Raw genomic sequence first — 11,350 nt, forward strand, 5'->3', positions numbered from 1 at the left:
GAATTCTTCATTGCCTGAAAGGAAAATGCTTGGGTTTGAAAAGTGGACTGGGACAAATGAGGCTCTTTAGTAGACTCACTCTAACTTTATCAATAGTTTCACATGTTTAATCTCGGCAGCTCGAGTTGGTCAACCAGGGTCAATGACAGAGAACTCTCCAAATGAAACGAGCTCAGGCGTGTTTACCTGAGTTGCATGACTGTGGCTGAATGTGCGAGTCGAAGGTCCTGGAGAATTTCTGCCGAAATTTAACAACAAATTAACTTGTCCTCTCCTGCTTTTGCGACAAAGGGAAGTGACACATGAAGGCAGTTTGTATTCACTCACATACACAGACATGTACTCTAAGTACCACATTAGTGCTTAATGTATGAGCTACTGGGGTTATGGGACCACTACAGTGGAACTGCTCTGACTAGCATGTGAGGTGGAAAAATAATCCATGTAGAGCCACAAAGAGCAGCTCTATATAACAGAGTAGTTTCAAATGCATGGCACCATGGATTATATTTTGAACACATGAAGTGTAATAGCTGATTTGCGTGTTTCACATAAGACTGAAAGACAGAGATGAGGCATAAATCATTCTTCAACGAAGGAGAATGTGTCTGCATTCAGGCGGAAATGGTTTAAGGTCACAAACTTTCAGTAATATAAAAGGTTCTTTCATTAAGCATCTGATGGCATGCTCAGCCTTCCCCTGTTAGTAATATGAAAAGAAAGCTGATGTTTAAAAACACAAGGCTAATGCATGGTGCTTTTTCCAGCTTCAGAAAACCCTTGGGTCTCAGCGGATTTCAGAAAGGGAATTTATCAAGTGGACAGTCTTTCTAAATTGATTCTGATCTCACGATGCGGCCCTCTAGTCCGGAACATAACTAAAGTTACCACTCGACAACAAACAGACACTGGAAAATGATGCTTCAGAGAAGTCAGAGACAAATGAAATAAAATGTTTTTGTTAGGTATAAAGCTTGAACGAGCTCACGGTCAGTACATCTCTCTCTGTAAGCGAGGGATCGGCTATTGGTGCCATGTCAGAATCAATGAAGGGCTGAATTTATAAATTTGATAACTTCAACACTCACTATGATAAAAAAAAGATCAGGACCATAACAGCATTAACATCAAAATGCTTGTTCACTTTGTTCACATGACTTTTGTGGATGAAATCTGTAAATTTCCTCAAGAAATTTTACTTGAGTCAACAGGGATTCTGAAAGTAATACCAAAAAAAAAAAAAGTTTACGCCATTCAAAATAATTTAGGTTACCAGAGCTCTTTCTACTTAGCTCAGTATAGCACTCCTGTTCCTGTTGCCATCTATAATATGGATAATGTAGGCACCAGGTTTTACTAGGGAAGAAGCATATTGGAACAAAAGACACAACTGGTTTTGCTGCATCCCTTTCAACTTTTTTCAGTACCTCATCTTGTGAAGTGCTAAATCAGAGGAGTTTACATTAAACTTCTCATATATTTCTTATTGTCAATAAGCCCCACTGTAAAGAACAATCGATCCTCTAATCAGGTCTTCTCACTGTTTATTCCTCCTCTGTGCCACAGACCACCAACAATTTAAATGTTTTCATTCATTCAGCTCTTGGCAGCTCCTGACTCCTAACTCCCGGCCAATTCAAAAATGGATAGAGAGGTGGAGCATGAGTGCAGCTGAGGTGAGGAATTTTTGGTGGGGGGGGGGGGGATGCATTATAGGGCTTTTATAGATTGAGAAAAATAGGCCAAAAGTTCATCTGTGGGCCCCTTTCAAATTTCTATTTTTTTTCCCACGGGGGTCCCAGACACTTGCTTGGTTCGTCTATCTAGACCTGATACGGCAGATGACTAAAAGCAGCCCTTTAATTATGCATAACTTTAAGCCTCGATGCAGTTTAAATAATGGAGTTACATATAAATTCACCCCTGTACAATTGACATTAAGGGGAAAATAGTTTGTATAGTTCTAGTCTGTACCAGGCTGTAAATATATACAAATGATCATGTGTTATATCTGCAGTATAGTTGGGACTCATTTTTTGGGGCCAGGCTCAAGTGGTCGCTGAAGTAACTGCAGCTTTTGGCACTTGTAAAGTAACTCTCTGACTTTTGCTTTAGTTATGGATCATTTTCTCACTCTAAATATAGAATCCCTTCCTACTGCGTCTGAAAAGCAAAGAAATGCGGACACACTGAGTTCAGCAAAGTTTTAATGTGACATTTGCTATTAATTTGGCCAGTTAATCACAAATGCTCACTACTCTCCATTAACTACGCTTTTAATGCTCCCATTAAGAATTAATGCCACTCTACTTTGCACTTCAACATGGGTGAGCTCATTAGAGACAGTCTCTTAACATGGCTCTTTTCTGCCCGGCCATGACACGATACATCATAGCCATGGCTCATTGTGTAGATGATATTGTTGGGGAGTAAATCTAATCTCCAATACATTTACATCTGAAGACCAGTCAGGTCCATCTTTATCCCATTGTCTTATATCTTCATTTTAGTTTCTGTCTATATCCGTGCTCAATCCTTTTTGTCCTATCTCCCTTGTCTTGTTTCCTCTGACAGGACAGAAGGACAAGAGCCAGACACTTTGCATATCTGGCCTAGACCTCTGCCAGACAGTTATGCCCCCTATTTATCAACTGTAGAAACTATAACAGGTGACAGAAGCTGGGGAAGCACGGTGTCCTTAAGCTGCTTAAACTGTGAATCACAATCACGGTGTGATGGCGGAATTACAGTAAAATGCTGCCTGGCTCTTTTTCATTTAATTAGAAATGGTGTGGAGCTGAAGTAGCCATGCATATCGCACTGCTGACTTGTGGAGGGAGAGGAAGGGGGCACCCCGGTTACACAAAAAAACATCCATCAACACACAAACCTGCCGAGAGAGTGCGTGCGTGCGTATAATAAATAGTGAGGGCAAAACGGTGTGTGTGGGTGTGAGGGCAGCAGGAGTTTGCAGTATCACAGCAAAATATTTCATTTTCTGCTGCCTAATCTGTGTACCAGCTTAGAGCCGGAGAGTTAAATGAGGGGGAAGATGGAAAGGTTACAAGGAACATGCAAAGCATCACAGTACTTAGAGGAACTCAAGGGAAAAGAATCATCCAAAAATAGACCTTTGGCAGAACAGTGTTACTGCACCACACTCTCCACTCTTTACTTAGTCCAGAGTCCAATTACATTCTACCATATATGCACTATAGTCATAAAATCTGCCATCCCTACACAATATTATATGACTGTTTAGTATGTACTTCCCTGGCACTGATAGTTTCGACCTCACACCAGGTGACGATCACCCGTGTGTCACCCGTGTGCAGATCACTGGACCATAATGTGACCTGAAATGAACAACCGAGCCAAGTATTGATCCTCACACGCAGACTCCAAACTGGCCATGACAATATGAGCCCACTCATAACTCTACTGACGCTTCTGCAGAGCGAATCTCTCCGGCAACACTGCGAGGTTACCATGTGTCATATTTCCCGGCCAGCCCCTCACTGTATTACAATTGCTCAGCTATATGAATGAACACCCACAGCATCGCTTACTTGCTGAGACGACAGAATTTCCCATTATAGTCATTTCAGAGCAGTGTGTGGTCATTACGGGGTAGGAGTAAAGTAAATAAGAGCTCCACGACCTGTGAAATATGTATTTGTATGCTGTATATTGCTCCGGTGAAATGCTGTGTGTATGTGTGTGCTTTGGTTAAGGGAATATGAGGTGGGAATGTGTGCTGAAGGGGGTGTGGTTGCTCTGAGCGTGTAGGCTCTGGATCAGTCTGACAGAATCAATGGGGTCAATTAACATAGGGTCCCACTGAAAGCAAACACTATATCAAATCCATCTGTAATCCACTATGTGTTTCTTCGGCGCGCAAGGGCTTGGAAAGGCACACGTGATGCTGTGGGGATCAGCATAAAATGTGCAGAGAAGAAATGGAAAAAGGCAATTTACCTTCACTGGTGGATGAGCCGTCTGAGCCGGTTTAATGTAATAGAAAGAAAGAAAGAAAGAAAGAAAGAAAGAAAGAAGACAACCTCATACATGAAAAAAAATCGGATCTCAAAACGACATGTACGATTTGAAGGTGAAAGAAGGACAAAGACAACAAAGTCCACAGAGGATGGTGACATGAACCTTACATCAAACTTTTCACCCAGAAGGACATCTTACTACTCCCCCTTTGGATTATTACTTTCCTTTCCAGTCGTCATTTGGTCCTCTCTCCCTTGTCTTGTTTCCTCCGACAGGACAGAGGGACAAGAGCCAGACACTTTGCATATCTGGCCTAGACCTCTGCCAGACAGTTATGACCCCTATTTATCAACTGCAGGGATTATAACAGGTGGTTTAGGCAATTAAACTAGCCTACGTGCTGAGGCTTAGAAAAAGAACATGGTTTCAGTGAAAATAAACCCCCTGTCCAACATTTTCTTTTCTCATTTATTTGCTTTCCTGGCTAGCCGTGGCGTTTAGTCCTGCACCGACCAGGAGATTTTAAAAGGCTCTTATTTGCGGGATGCATGCCAGCATCAATACGATCTGTTTCAGTCTCCCAAACAACTGTGACAACTACAGTCATTTTTTTTTCCTCATGAGGTCAGACCCTAATGTCTGTTACGTAAAGAAAAGTAAAAATTTTTTGTGTTCAAATGAAATACAAATAAAGAAAAGAAGTGACTGCTGAACATTCAAGAATAATCAAAATCTGAGCTATAGAAATATCCTTTCATCTAGATTTATTCTTGACACAGGAGATGATGGAAGCGCTGTTGGAGGCGGCGTATACTTTGATTTACACGCGATCACGTGTTTTATTGACTGTGTGAAAAAGCAGATACATTGGAAAAGAAATACATTTGTTTATACTAGGGCTGGGCGATAAAATGATAACGATATATATCGCGATAGACACGTGATCGATATCAATAGAAAATACGTTCGATAGAATGTTCGATAATTTCACTTGAGCCGAGCCAGAACTGCAAGTCTTTCTGGGGGATGTAGGCAGAGGAAGGTGGGTTGGTGGCATCAACAACAACAAAAAAAAAAAGAAAAAAAAAAAAGAACGGCGTGGAGTGAAAGGAGAATATGAGTGCGACTGCGCGAGAGGAAATTGTTGGTAAAAAAGGAAAGGTCACGTCACCAGTTTGGCAGTATTTTGGTTATTTTAAGTCTCACAAGAGTCAGACCGATGTTGTCTGCTAACTTGGTGACGAGTGAGCATATTAACTGGCTCTTGTCTCTCTTGATTAGTAGCGTAAGAGTCGGTTAAGTTTCGTTTATCTGCGGGCCAAGTGAGTGGCTGCTGGTTAAGCAGGGATCCACGAGCAGCGGTTATGAGTCGGTTAAGTTTCGTTTCTCTGCGTATTGTGCGTAAGTGAGTGAGCGTCTGAGTACCTTAGTTCGCTAGTGGTCAAGTCGGTTAGCACGTTTTGTTTCTCTGCCGCGTGAGATGTAAGATATTTGAATGGTGCCGTTTATATCAATCAAACGTGGTAGGACTCAACTGAGCCGGTTAAATAGACTCTAGATTCATGATTCTTGAGTCGTCTTTGTTTTAAATTAATTAAATGCTATTGAATATGTCATTGTTATCATTTTAAAAAAAGTTTTTATGACACGGTCAGTCAAAATGACAGACAACGAAAAAGTCTAGCGCAACCTCTGATCAAGAGGTACACGGCAGCAGTGCCATACGACAAAACATCAAAGCGATATAAAGAAATAACGGATGCAGTTCAGCACAGTTGAGAAGTCTGGGTAGAATAGGTTAAAAAAACAAATCAATAATTATCGATATCGACTGATATGAAACACTTATATCGTGATACATTTTTCAGCCATATCACCCAGCCCTAGTTTATACTAAAGACTGACAATGATTGAGAACATTGTGATCGCGTTAATCAGAAAGCCACAGAAGTCGTGGCTTTGCTAGATGTGTGTTATTGAATGGGACATGATCATTGATCTTTATCTCCACTACTGTCGACTGTCACTGGAAACTCGTAGAAGAAAACTAGTCCTAGTTTTTACTGACATCTCTTCTGCAGCTGCTAAAGCCACAAAAAAGTAAATTTTTTGAGAATGTGGTTCGCTGTAAATTGTGAAAGCTCCAAAAACACTGACTCTCTGTGATCTCTGTGATCTCCCTGCAAAAGTCCCTCGTATATCAAAATCAAATTTGTGAACTTTTGTTATTTGCCTCCACACACCCAGAAGATATTAATTCTGTTAAATATGTGGGATGTCTGTTTAAATGAAACCTTCAAAAGTGGCACAAAGATTTTCGTGGTGAAAATACAGCAGTATTCAAATATTTTCTTTATTATAAACTGAGTATGTGGCGGTCATCAGGCTCTACAAAACAGTAATTTTGTCGTTTGTTTGACAAGTGATCGGTCTGAAATATTGCTGGAAACATCGGAAGAAGAAAGAGGAGCCACAGTGAGCCGCTACATGAAGAGCTGCAGGCAGTGCGGTCTCAAGTAACCAGCTCCTTTCGCTGTGCCCCAATGTAGGAAAAAAAGGACAATTATTGTTGAGCTCAGAATTGTTTTACATGCAGTATTAGATAGATAGATAGATAGATAGATAGATAGATAGATAGATAGTCTACCTCAGGGCCAGATATGAAAGATATTTAAGTTCTATAATAATATAAATATATAATGCTGTGTAGAAAATGTACAGTATTGGCAATGACCCAAGTCCAGTTGTCGTATGGCCTGAGGGACGAATGACCTCCTCAACCTGTCCGTGGAGCAGGACAGAGACAGCAGCCTGTCACTGAACAAGCTTGTCTTCCTGACTATGGTGTCGTGTAGAGGGTGGTGGACATTGTTCATAATGGACCGGATTTTGTTCAAGATCCTTGCCTCTACCAGCTCCAGCTGTACCCCTACCACAGAGCCCACCTTCTGTATCAGTTTGTTCAGCCATGAGGTGTCCTTCTTCTTAGTGCTGCCTCCCCAGCACACCACAATGTAGAAGAGGGTACTGGTAACGATAGTCTGGTAGAACATGTCCAGCAGCTTCCAGCAGATATTAAATGATCTTAGCCTGCTGAGGAAATAGAGACAGCTCTGACTTTTTTTGTATATTGAGTCTTTGTTAGCCGACCAGACCAGTTTGTGATCCAGCTGTTGACCCAGGTACTTATAGGTCTGAACCACCTCTACACATTCCCCGTTGGTGGTTATGGGCTGCAGGTGGGGCCTGGACCTCCAGAAACCCACCACCATCTCCTTGGTTTTAGCTGTACTGATCGCTCCGCACCATGAGACAAAGTTGTTCACCAGATTCTTATACTCCTGCTCTTGTCCGTCCCCGATACACCCCACAAATGCAGTGTCATCCGAGAACTTCTGCAGGTGACTGTTAACCACCAGTAATAACACGTGTCACCAAATTAACCGGGACCGACGCCATCCAGTTGGTCGCGTGTAAGGAAACGTGAACGCAGTTTCCACGGCCAGCAGCCACGGGTCTCGCCACACAGACAGTATTAAAAAACTCACTTCTTTTTAGGAGCGAGTCAGATAATGAGCCAGCGAGACAAATACCTGGCCCTGTTATAGTATATGCAGGCACTATTCCTCCTGGGTTCCAGACAGTTAGCTCTGCCTTCGCCTGCTTCTCATTTACTCAAAGCCAATATGACTTTTTATGCGGGGTGATGGGAAATGATAAATCACGGTGCGCTGCGTAATAAATATGAAATCCCTGGATCATTAGCTGGATTAGATTGGAGGGAAAAGTGCATAATCAGCCGGTGGAAGCACTGGAGTCAGGCAGGCATCGATAGCATCGCACCGGCTTACCCTCAGAGAGACAGAGATAGTTAGAGAGACAGTTAAAGGAAGGGGGGATGAGAGAGAGAGAGAAAGAGGGTAGTCTGAAAGGATTAATTCAGTAATAGACAGAGAGCAGGCTGAAGCAATTACACAGTATGACCTTCTATTTAGCATTCAAATGGGACGACCATGGATAGGGCCCTTGTTTAGTCTTGGACCTTAAAAGTGTTGCATGAATGTAAAGTGGGGAAGAATAAGGAGGTAAACAGATAAAAGTTTTGAATTAATAGCAGAAAGAAAAGAGGGTAAACAGTGGAGATAGAGATATGCTTGTCCATGTTGTCAAATGTATTGTGCTGACACCACCTTCCGTCCTTAGCCTCCAGCTAAGGCTCAGAGATGTTGGAGAAGTAGTGCCACAGAGTGCTGCAGCGGGCCATCCCTCCAGCCTGCTGACAGCCCAGTCGATGTGTTTAATCAACCAAAGACACGCTATAGGGAAACAGGCTCTGCATCAAAGAAGTGCTGACACACTGACTCACCTCACCTCGAGCCATAACATACTGTACGCGGGACGCGCACGCGCGCACATACAGTCGACATGGGCGGAAAGAGAGAGAGTGCGAGCCTGAAAGACGGGATATCGAGCAGGAAAAGGAGGATGTGTTGCGCTGGAAGATCAATATGTTGCTCAGGCATTGCTGTGTTCTCACATCACAACAGGGCGGAATTGAACCAGACCTCGTGGTCAATCGGACGGCCCCGAGATTTAAACCTTTAACCGCAGTCATTGTTTCATTTAAAAAAAAAGTTTCTCAAGCTGCAGTGCCGACTGCAAAGCCCCTCTCATCTGCTACCGCCCGTTTAAATTTGGAAGCTCTTCACCAAATAATAAAGATGAAGTGTGATGTCCTCGATACGCGGGCTCCGTCTCACTTCCACTGCATCCATGTCTTTCTCCAAGCAGCCTTCTTTGAGCGACTGAAGTATTAGGATGCACAGGCTTTACAAGACACTGCCCCCCACACACGCGCATATTCGCATTCATCATTTCACCATCTCATACTCTCACCATACGTCACTGCTCTGCTGTCTGAAAAAAAGGTTTATTTCTGGTGCAAATTTCAGTGTCGCTGTGGGGAAATGGGCTTTTCTATAATTTATTATCTCCCTTATCCTTTGACATGGGCTTTCTCGCGCTTGAATTTTTCACACAAGATAAACCGTGAATATTTGTCTCATATATATAACAGCAAACATAGATTTCTTTTAGGACATTTCATGTAAGATTACGTCTCTTTTTTTCTTTTTTTTTACCTACTTTCCGTCCTCCCACAAAAAGGGGCTGACGGAGGCTCTGCTGCAGCAACCCTCTAGGTTTCCTTATTCATCCCACTGCCCCTCGCCCCAGCTCGGCATCGTTAGCTCACTGCAGGCCTAATTGGGCTGTGTCTAATAACAGCAGTCCCCAGGGTGTGCTCTAATGAATAGAGAATATAATTAATGCCACGGTGACGGATATTGGCTCAAAGCCCTCAGGCAGAACCTGCTCAGTATTCGACTTCTTCACCAACTTATCTCCCTCTGCTCTCCATCCACCCTGCTTAGCCTACCTGAGCTTTGCTGGTATTACATATTCAGCCGGGTTACATGCAGTGGGTTCTGCTCACAGAGTGAATGCTGCAGGGGTGATCATTTACATTTGTGACAGCCGATCGAGCGGAGAAGCGATGTGAATCCTGTCGTAAACAATGCAGTGGCTGTCTGCCCGGCCCGCTTTGTGCTCTCGCTTCTTTTCTTTCTCCACTTGCAGGACCTGCGCTGAATTCTAAACATGTTTGTAAGCGTGTGTGCGATTAACTGAGGGTGGACGCGTGTGTGGGGTACCGGTGCTGTGTCAGCGTATGTGTCAATGGGGCATCCAGGTGAAGCCAACAAAAGACGGAGGAGTGAACAGCCAGCTGCTCTGCCACTCAGTGAGCACACCTACGGGCATCCATCTAGCTGTCCGCCGCTGTGTCACACCTCACAGGGAGACGCTGATGGATTCACCCTCCACCCTGCCCTTTCCTCTCTCTCACAATGCCTCCCTTCTCCGCCCTCCCACCTCCATCTGTCTACCATCTGCTCCATCCTTCTAACTCCTTCTCTCCCATGTTACCTCATGAACAGTCTGATTACGCTCTTCTCGCATAGTCGCTTCACTGACTTCGTCACGCGTGTTTGGGCGGCCTGGTTGTATTTGTGCCGTGATTTTCATCTCAGCAGTAATACAAGTACAATTGGGAGTACAGAAGTTGTTAGTAAAGACAAATACTTTATGGCACAATCCCGCCCCTTGCTGGTAGCACACTGCAACTACACCCCACATGCACGGTTTCTTCCTCCACTTTGACTGGCAGCCTCTCTCTGGCCCGGCTTTCATCCAGGGAAGCTCTTAATGAGCCTCGAGCAAGGACCAAAATGAGAGGGGGGGGGGGGGGGGGGAGAGGTGTAGAGGACAGGAAAGAGCTGGAAGAGAAAGGTGGAGGGAGAAAACAGCTGGCAGGATAGAGAGCTGTAGTGAGCGTGGGGGTGAAAAGAAAAGTTCTAACAAGGTGTTGCTCTTTTCCCTCAGTTGGCGTTAAACTAAGCTCGAATTCAAGGCTTTGGCAGAGTTGGAGAGACAACATCTGCACACTGAGAGACGCCACGCTAATGACCATTCTAGAGATGGATGGACAAACGACCGCACAGATGCCCCTCTCTGCTTGTCGCTACATCTGCGAGTGCGAACGTGTCTGCATAAGCGATTTCATCTCATTGTATGTGCGTGTTTAGGTCATGCTTGTTTGTCTGAGGCGCCGCTTCTCTTTGACTGACAGGTTATTAATGCACGTCGAGGCCCACGTACTTATCGGGCTGACAGAGTAAAGCCAAACCATTATGTTAAAACCATTAGAGGAGGCAGAAAGACATGCATGGCTTCCATGCCAGTTGACTGAAATAGCTTTAAATGGATTAAATTAAATATGCACACATCGAGACTGACAGAGGAGAAATGCTGTGTTCCATCTACGGTTTCGCAGACGGTTTTGGCCTCAGCAGTGCAATTCTGAGGGGTAATAATAATGGCTTTGTTTTATTAAATGAAGATTTCCTTTCCATTCTCCCGTGCGTGCACACTAGTGCGTACGTGACTGCGCGTATGAACTGAACAGAACGGAACAGAGATGACATAAAAGCATCCATTCAACGTCTTAACATCACAGTGCACTACACTGCATTGCGCTGACCTTGGCTATAATTGCAGAAGGACCTTTTCTTTTATGCATTGGTCACCAGGATAGAGAAATTAAATGTCAACCAAGCCTGAGGGAGGGAGAAGAAGCGGAGGTGTTGCACTGTATCGGATTGGAAGCCGTCCAAAATGTCCGGCTGTTCTATCTGCTCGCCCTCAGGAGAGAGCGCACACATGCACACACACTAAAAGACGTCAAAAAACAATAAAACTCCTCACTGAAATGGATACTGGTGGAATTCTGTGG

Source organism: Chelon labrosus, assembly GCF_963514085.1.
Source record: "Chelon labrosus genome assembly, chromosome: 8".
Classification (NCBI taxonomy): domain Eukaryota; kingdom Metazoa; phylum Chordata; class Actinopteri; order Mugiliformes; family Mugilidae; genus Chelon; species Chelon labrosus.